This window comes from Salminus brasiliensis, chromosome 5, assembly GCF_030463535.1.
Source record: "Salminus brasiliensis chromosome 5, fSalBra1.hap2, whole genome shotgun sequence".
Classification (NCBI taxonomy): Eukaryota; Metazoa; Chordata; class Actinopteri; order Characiformes; family Bryconidae; genus Salminus; species Salminus brasiliensis.
In genome coordinates, this window is record NC_132882.1 from 18407570 (window position 1) to 18417146 (window position 9577).

The 9577-nt window shown below is 37.9% G+C and overlaps 1 protein-coding gene across 1 annotated transcript in view; it reads right to left on the reverse strand.

The window, feature by feature from the left end:
* Positions 1-5124, reverse strand: part of ascc3 (activating signal cointegrator 1 complex subunit 3) — a 131437-nt gene extending 126313 nt beyond the window's left edge. Inside the window, exon 1 of the mRNA XM_072679717.1 lies at positions 5068-5124. The gene's annotated coding sequence lies outside the window, so the exon portion shown is untranslated. The remainder of the gene's footprint in view (positions 1-5067) is intronic.
* Positions 5125-9577: the final 4453 nt, after the last annotated feature.

Below are 9577 nucleotides of genomic sequence, written 5' to 3' on the forward strand. Positions count from 1 at the left end.
TATACCGATCATGCAACCACTCTTTGTCTACAAACGACAAACCTACCCATCAAAATTAAATATTTCCAATGCGATTTCTTTTATTTTTTTTTGCAAATCTTTATAAATACATGTATTTATTTACTTTTATTCAATTATTCAAGCTGAACACTAAACTAAACAGTGCTACAGTGTGAACTGTAGCACTCTTACCAAATATATGTCATGAAATCTTCCCAGTTGTGACTTTTTATTCAATCTGTTTACAGCTTACTTTAATGTGAAATGTCAGTGTGTATCCTATCTGAACTAAAAATACAAACAAATCATTTTATGTTTTAGTCCAAATTAAGCAAACTACAGTTATGAGCACATAGTTACATTTTACAAAAATACCAACTGTCCCCCTCCCTAAAATTATACAAACAAGTCAAAAAAGCAAACACAAGGTTATTAGTGCCACCATTTACCCCTTGGTTCCAAATTTAAATCTATAAACTGCAGAACACAAATATTTACCAAAGTCTGTCTGAGAGGGAGAAAGACTTGCTGTTATCTTGTAAGCACTGATTTCAAAACTTTTAAAAAGGTCATTAATGGAAAATTAGAAGACTACACACTGAAATCTGCTTCTTAATCAGTCAGCATGACACAAATCCAGATTAGTAAACTGTGTGAGAAAGGGAAAGTTTGAAAAGTATGCTTTCACCCCAAAGTCTTTTTTTCCTTCTATTTGATTTGTGGGGGGAATAAGTTTGTTATCCGGCTTTGCCGGGGGACGTTCTACTTGCTGACTTATCTGTCTTACAATGAGAGGAAACTGGGCCACACTTTAGGTTGGCCTAACACACTTTCTCTGCTTTAACCTAAAACTCAGGAGGTGGATAAAAAATGGAGACACTTAAGCAACTAAATTGCAACTCTACAAGCTCCTAGAGAGCTACGTAGCTAAATTCGGCTTCATCAATTAGCAGCATGGGTCTAGGGATGTGGATCGGGAAGGGGCCAATCCAGGCATATTTTAATGGATTGGATGTCGACTATATAAAGCTCAATCCACCTCCAACCCTTCGCTGTGCTACTGTCATAGAGGTGCTAAGTACATTATCCTCAGTCTGCAGCAGCGAAGCAAGTTCCCACAAAGCAGTTTAAATATCTGCAGTGTGAAACTGTTTTACAGTCAAATATGAGTAAAGCATATGTAATATTTACAGTTTGAACCAGCCACCTTCCTTACAGACACAGGCATTAAACACGTGAGCGTGCAGCCATTTCTAGAGTTCACAGTGAGCAGTAGGTCTATACCACCAAAAACTATGCAGGAAAGACACAGACAGAAAAAAAGCGCATGTGTTTTAGCAATAGGAAATCAGAGCCCATCCTCAAAATTACCAAATGGTTATTTCACAAAAGCACTCAATAGACAAAAGTCTATTCCAGGTCTGTTCAGAAACAAAGTTAAAGCCAAATTAGCATTAAGTGGAGTTATACAAGATATAAAAAATACTATTAAATAGTCATGTAGCCTAAAAAAGAAAAGCTATCAGTAAAAGCAATGTGATTATACTGTTAATGAGAAGCCAAGCAAAACCATCCTAACCTGAGTATCAGCTGATTCTCAACATTGCCCTATTCGGTTTAACAGCAGCACTTCAGAGATTTTAAAGCAACACAGGACAATAACCAGCATTGCCAAGAGGCAAACAGTTGCTAAAACACCAAAAAACCTTCATCCAGTTTCAGTAAGTTTTATGGTGCTAACACATCAACATACTATCATCATCGCAATACATTCATTCAACTCATTCAACAGCGAGCAAGGCAAAAATTATATTAATCAATAACACAGTGTCACCTTCTCCTCCCAACTAGGGACGCACCGATCCAAAATTAGGATCAGATATCGGTCCTGTTATTAACAAAATTAGCTGGATCGGGTATCGGATAATTAAGAAGATCCATGAAACAGATCCTTTCACTTTAATTTGTTGATGTGAGACTTCACTAAATGTGCAAATAAACGACAAATGACAATTTAGTACATTTATATCTGTGTTAATTTGTTATATAAGGTAATGTTTTAGTCAAGTCTGATGCCTTAAGTCTCTCCTACATGATGAGGCATACGATTTATTAATTCAGCAATGGTATCGGACTGATATCGGGTATCGACCGATATGCAAAGTTTATGTAACGGTATCGGAACTGAAAAAGCAGAATCGGCGTACCCCTACACCCAACACTCCATCTTTCATTAAAAACACCACCAATACCTCTCTATAACAATGTTTCATTCCTAAATTTGTTACTTAAAGGAAGACAATGTGTTCTGATTGAGCATCAATGATTTTCATGGATTTCAAAGAGGCCCTTCAACAGAAAAGCTTTAAGTATCTTGGCATAGTCGTATAATAATGAAACTAACATACCATATGCTTTAAAAACTATGGCATAATCAAAAGAGGGCTGTAAAACAGGCCAATTCCAAAAACCTTAGTACCAAAAAATAAGTTATGCAACATTATTGGCTTATTGTTATAAAAACCCTGCAAAACACACACCCAGCCAACTAGCAAAAGCCTTTCCACAACTAAAGCTGCAATGTGGTAAAACACAGGAGAGGAGTATATGATGGTGCGGATACGTTTGGTCAGTTTTTAGATGCATGCATATGGCTTCTAACCACACAAACCAGATGTTGTGACCTGTGCTATTTTGTTTGTTTGTTTGTTTGTTTTTGTTTTCACAAGTACACCATGAAGTGTGTATCACACTGGGGCAAAATACCAGAGTTTGTAAAACTGCATCTAAGCATTTGTTTAATAACACACATACATTTCTACACCAATTAACAAATTAAAAAATACTCAACAAATGCTCCACAGTGCTACATTTTTGATCATTTTCTACTTTCAGACGCTTCATTCTTATTTCACTACTCGTTCATAAACACGTCGATGGACATGACGGCACTGTTGTTTCAGTGAATAAACAAGAATACACACGGCTTAGAACATACATGTCCAAAAGTTTTCAGACCTTTGCTCACCCAACATTTTGTCTAAAATTAAGGATATTAATAGGACGTTTGTCCCCCTTTACTGCACTAACAGCTTCTACTCTTCTGGGAAGGCTTTCCACTATGTACTGAAATGGTGTTGTGAGGATGTGATTGCACTCAGCTCCAAAAGTATACTAAGGTCAGATGTCCTGAAGTAGGATTATAAATTCTGGATCACCCACAGCACTCTAATTCATCCGGAGAACACCAAGCAGAGAGGCTATACTCCCCTCTAACTGATGCTTATCAATGGGCATGCTGGCTTTAGGCCGATGCGTCACCTGTCCCATTCTTTTTGGCAATATTTTTCTATAGATATTTTACAATTACATATATATTAAACATAGTGTCAGTGTGTAGAAGAGCATGCTGTCTGTCGTATGGATCAGAGGGAGATGATTTTTTACCAAATACTTGCGTTAAGTTACACTTACTTTTAAGTTACTTATTAATTTTCTATCACTTGCCAAGTATGTCCATCCTTCTGTACGAAGTGTCCTCTGTCAGTCCTAAAACAGTTACTAGTCTAGTATGGAGACTCAAAGGCAACATGGGAAGCATATATATATATATATATATATATATATATATATATATATACACACATATACGCATTATATATATACACACATATATATATATATATATATATATATATATATATATATATATATATATATATACACACACATATGTATATATATATATATATATATATATGTATATATATATATATATGCTTCCCTTGTTGCCTTATATATATATATATATATATATATATATATATATATATATACACACACATATACGCATTATATATATACACACATATATATATATATATATATATATATATATATATATATATGCTTCCCTTGTTGCCTTTATATATATATATATATATATATATATATATGCTTCCCTTGTTGCCTTTATATATATATATATATATATATATATATATATATATATATATATATATATATATATGTATGTATGTATGTATGTATATGTATATATATATATATATATATATATATATATATATATATATATTACACAAACTGTGATGTGGGCACGCTGAACGCTGCCCTGTAGAGTAGTTAAATTCACTATCTGTGTCTTCAGAACATGTAGTCTTTCTGAACTTCAGTGCACACACATGGACGTTCTGGAGTACAATGAGATTCCCAATTCTCTCATCTTAAAGTAATGTAAGCACTGACTTCCTGAAATATGCAATATATTGAATAAAATATCCTACTATACACAGTCAGACTTATAACAGCACTCCTAGAAGAACTGAAGCTGTTCTCCTAAGGCACAAGATGGCACTTTGACACCCGACCAGTGTTGAAATATCAAATATGTAAAGAAAGCTTGAGAAAAACACATGCAGTTATCAAATGTGAATAACAACGGTGCATCACTGAACAGCAAGCTTTAATCATCTTACCATTTCATCATTATGTCAAATGTACAATAAGTATCATAAGACAAAACGAAACTACAATACTAGAAATGGTTAGCTTAGTATTTTTCTACCCTAAACACAAGCAAATCTGAAAGTGTAGTTTAAAAAAATGACTCTTTTACTAGAGGTTAACAAAACTAGCCAGCTAAATTAGTCCGGGAGAGAGACCGGGGACATGGGGCAACAGGGGCAACAGTCAAGTTAGCACTGGCTAACGTTAGCTACGGTTAGTCACCTATAGGGGTTTTAGAAATATAGCTGTGTGCATATTCAGTCAGCCTTTGACATCTTTGGCAAAACCTGAGGCACATGGAATTGAAATTATCTAGCTAACTAACTTAATCAAATACTTATACATGTCTATTTCCTTGACGTTTTGCTTCTAAATCTTTCCATTAACCAGAAAACCACGTAGCCTAGGTTAACTAGCGCTAGTTAGCTAGCACAGCTCTCCGAAACCTATGAAACGCAGCACTTGTTTCTGCCCGGCCATGATACTGAACCAAAAACACAACAAAGTTCCAAGTGGGAACGGTGAAGAGAGCTCCCAGACCTCAAAGTTTCAGCCTCCAGCCTCTCCACCAGTCTCAGCAGACGCGTCAGCTAGCCAAACGCTCAGCATGCTCTGAAACCGGCATGACATGCAAGGTAACATGGGTATTGTAGTTCTACAGGTTCTTTAACAGGCTTACGGAGAGCTGCCAAGTTCAGCCATATTGACTACAATATCCATCCACATTATAACGTATGCGGAAAAACCCGAGAAAACACAGCCGGACAGTCACTGCCCACTTGGTTCCGGAACTAAAATCGTATTCATTTTCAACGTCGACTTTTCCAAACATCATTTTTATAAAGATTTTAAGCAAGCAACCCATCCACCAGCTATGAGAACATTAGTGACATTACATAAAAATTAATTGGGCAACGAAATGTAATGGAAAACGAAAGAAGCCAAAGGTGCAAGGATGTACTTAACGATTGCAAAAAGGGAATGTACTACGTATCCCACAAAGCACCGCGAGTGGTCTTAACCAATCATTTTTTCCTCCGATTTCTCCGTGACTCGCTCATTTTCTCTGCAGTGTCCAGTGTTTCACGGTTAAACGTGGTTTATGCTTTCGTGTACACCGTTGCACGTTAGCTAGCTACCTTTTTGAGTCTGTTTATTAATTTTTAATAATAATATTAATATTAATATTAGTTTTTTGACCAAAACCTTTATTTTATTTTAATATTCATTTCTATCATAGCTACCTTTTCCAGCTGTCGGTGCTACACTCGCCAAATATGTCCGTCCGTTTGTGCGAAGTCTCTTCTATCACTCTTAAAACAGTAGCGCCAGCTGACTAGGCCAGTCTGGAGAGTCTCAGTCTTAAAGGCAACAGGGGCAGCAGCTGAGTTAACCAGCTACGTCTATTGAACTAAAGGTGCTTAGAAATAACGATGAATGCATGCTTAATCAGTCGTGGACATCAGTGCCAATAACTGAGACATACACTTATCCAGCTAACCACATTTGACTTACAAAACAATAATACCTGTCAGTTTCCTTGAAGTTCAAGTAATCACATTCTTGTATCATAACTTTTCATTTTGTATCTGGCAGTGCTTCACTCGTCAAATAATTCCCTCATTTTGTGCGAGATCTCCTCTGTCCCTCCTAAAATAGTGTAGACAGATCTGTGAGACCTTTATGTAACACTTATATTTAGAATAAGACATGATTAAAATAACATAAACAAACGAACAAAGAAAATTTGCTTCAACAAGGCCACATTCAATCACCTCACAGTCTCAGCCTACCTAACGTTTAAAATAATATGGATAAAGCAAATTCCCAATGGCGATTATGATGGTGGGTTACTTTTAATAATCAGACTGTTCAGTTCTACAACATGCCTGATCCCTCATGTAAACATGTGTGAGCACAATTCAATGCACATTACATCATTCAAAACAGAATGAATATAATAATAACAGGTTGTCCTGCATGTAATTAAATACGTATGTGTGTTGTTAACGCTGTAAACGATGTTATGTAAATGTATGTTGTATTATTATTTTATTTTTACAGTTCACATCTGCATGACTTGGGTTATGTTAGTCATCCGTTCATGCAATAGCTGTAAAAGATGAGTAAAGAGTTTCGTTTGCTTTAATTCTCTGATTGGAATGAAGGTGTCTAAAACACTAGTTACTCATCGACAGTTACATTATATTGCTAAAATTATTCACTCACCTGCCTTCGCACACATATGCACTTAAGTGACATCCCATTCTTAATCCATAGGGATTAATATGATGTCATGCCACATTTTGCAGCTATAACAGCTTCAACTCCTCTGGGAAGGCTTTCCACAAGGTTTAAAATGTTTATGGGATCTTTTGGCCATTCTTACAGAAGCGTATTTGTGAGGTCAGACACTGATGTTGGACAAGAAGGCCTGGCTTGCAGTCTCCTCTCTAATTCATCCTAATGGTGTTCTTTCGGGTTGAGGTCAGGACTGGTCTGTGGTCATGTTGGAACAGGAAGGGGCCATCCTCAAATTGTTCCCGCAAAGTTGGGAGCATGAAATTGACCAAGTCCTTTTGGTTTGCTGAAGCGTCAAGAGTTCCTTTTACTGGAACTAAGGGGTCGAACCCAGAAAAAAAACATACCATAATCCCCCCTCTACCAAACTTGATGCAGCTACTTAAAAACACATTCCATGACCAAAGAACTGGTGGTGGATTTCCGCAGGTGCAGACACCCCCCTCCATCAGTGAACATCCAGGGTATGAACATCGAGAGTGTGGACTCTTATAAATACCTGGGTGTTCATCTGAACAACAAACTGGACTGGTCAGTCAACACTGCTGCACTCTACAAGAAAGGCCAGAGCAGACTCTACCTGCTGAGGAGATTGAGGTCCTTTGGAGCGCAGGGAGCACTCCTGAGGACGTTCTTCGACACAGTGGTGGCATCTGCCATCTTTTATGGAGTGGTCTGCTGGGGCAGTAGCATCTCGACGGCAGATAAGAAGAGACTGGACAAACTCATAAAGAGGGCCGGCTCTGTCCTGGGGTGCTTCTTAGACCCAGTGCAGGTGGTGGGAGACAGGAGGATGACAGCCAAGCGACAGGCTGCTTCACCCCAAGTGTGTTAAGGAGCGGTATCGCAGGTCTTTCCTTCCTGCTGCCGTCAGACTGCACAACCAGCACTGCTCCCAGCGGACCACATACACACACACTTAACTACACACACATGTTCATGTTCAGGGAATACTATGTGCAATACCCCCCCCCCCCCCTGTCCATGTGCAATTAAGAGTCTTTTGCTGTAAATAGTATTGTTATTGCTCTTTTAATTCTTATTTATATTGTGTGTATATAGTGTAAATTATTTATCCAAATTTTTGTAACTGAGTGTCTTGCTATCCCTTTCTGCTGTTACACTGGGAATTTCCCCACTGTTGGACTAATAAAGGACTATCTTATCTTATCTTATCTTATGAAGCCCTCTACGCACTGTTCTTGAGCTAATCGGGAGGTCACATGAAGTTTGGAGGTCTGTATAAAAAAATTTAAGGTGTCCTCCACATTTGACACATCTTTGCTAGTGAACACACACTAGTGAATTAGGGGCAGTGAGCACACGCATATGCACCCAGAGTGGTGAGCAGCCAATTCCAGCGCCCGGGGAGCAGAGAGGGTGAAGGGCCTTGCTCAAGGGCCCAACAGTGGCAGCTTGCCGAGCCCAAGTATCGAACCCACCACCCTGTTATCAATAGCCCAGAGTTCTAACCTCTGAGCTGCCACTGTAGCGATTGGCTCAGCAGTAAGCTGGTGAACTCTGCACACAATGCCCCTCCGCTTCAGCCGACCCCGCTTTGTCATTTTATATGGCCTACCACTGCGTGCCTGAGTTGCTGTTGTTCCCAATCGCTTCCACTTTGTTATAATACCACTGACAGCTGACTGCAGAATATTTAGAATATTTCACGACTGGACTTGTTGCACAGATGGCATCATATCATGGTACCATGCTGCCTAGGTGCTTGGGTTTATACACCTGTGGCCATGGGATTGATTGGAAACTCTGAATCCAATGATTTTGATGGGTGAGTGAATACTTTTGGCAATATAGTGTATGTTTATATGTAGCCCAAACAAACCAGGAAATATATCATTATTTATGAAGATGTGTGGATCTTCCTTTTCTCATGTCTACTTAAAACAAAGGGGGGGGGGGAAGACAAGTATAAAAAAAATTATACCTGAAAGTCATTATTATTATTATTATTATTAGTAGTAGTAGTAGTAGTAGTAGTAATAGCAGCCACAGCAGAAGTAGTAGTAGCATCCATAGGGCAGTGTGATCTTTGAGACCTTATGCTAAAGCCAATTTCAACATAACTGGAGGGTTAAAGCATAAGGATAAGATGTTCAAATAAATTCCTCTATTCTTCTGAACATAAGGTGAAATAACTGCTGGTCTAAAATAGAATTTAATGTCTAAATCAAATTAAATCTTTTCCCTTCAGCCAATACATATCTGATCCTTTCTTTCATGTCTGAACGTCAAGTAATCACATCTAACCAGATCTTTTCAATTCTGATTTAGACCACATTCACCTGCCCACGCAGTCACTCTACTGCCTACAGCGTGTCTAAACCCATGAATCTCATCAGGTATGCTAGAGAAATGAATCTGTTTTGAACATTTTAAATGGAGCTTCAGACCCCAATTGGAACTTGGGTTAGAATAAGACTCATGCTATTCTGAACACAATAGAGATATACCAAAGGTTTTAGCTCACACATTGCACAGTCATTTTGCACAGCACATCAGTGAACAAATATACCAGGATATTTTGAGTACATGCTGATCCGACTATGAGTTATGTAAATAAATAAGCTTCTGGTTTCTCTGCCATTCAGCGTTTTTACAGGTGGTTTAGGCTGTATTTAGGGTTAGAAATCTGATCTGGTCTGGTCCAATTTCAAAAAATATAATTTTTAAACACTAGTGGTACCTCCCTGCCAGCACCTTCTTACTTTTTACTTTATTTATATTTATT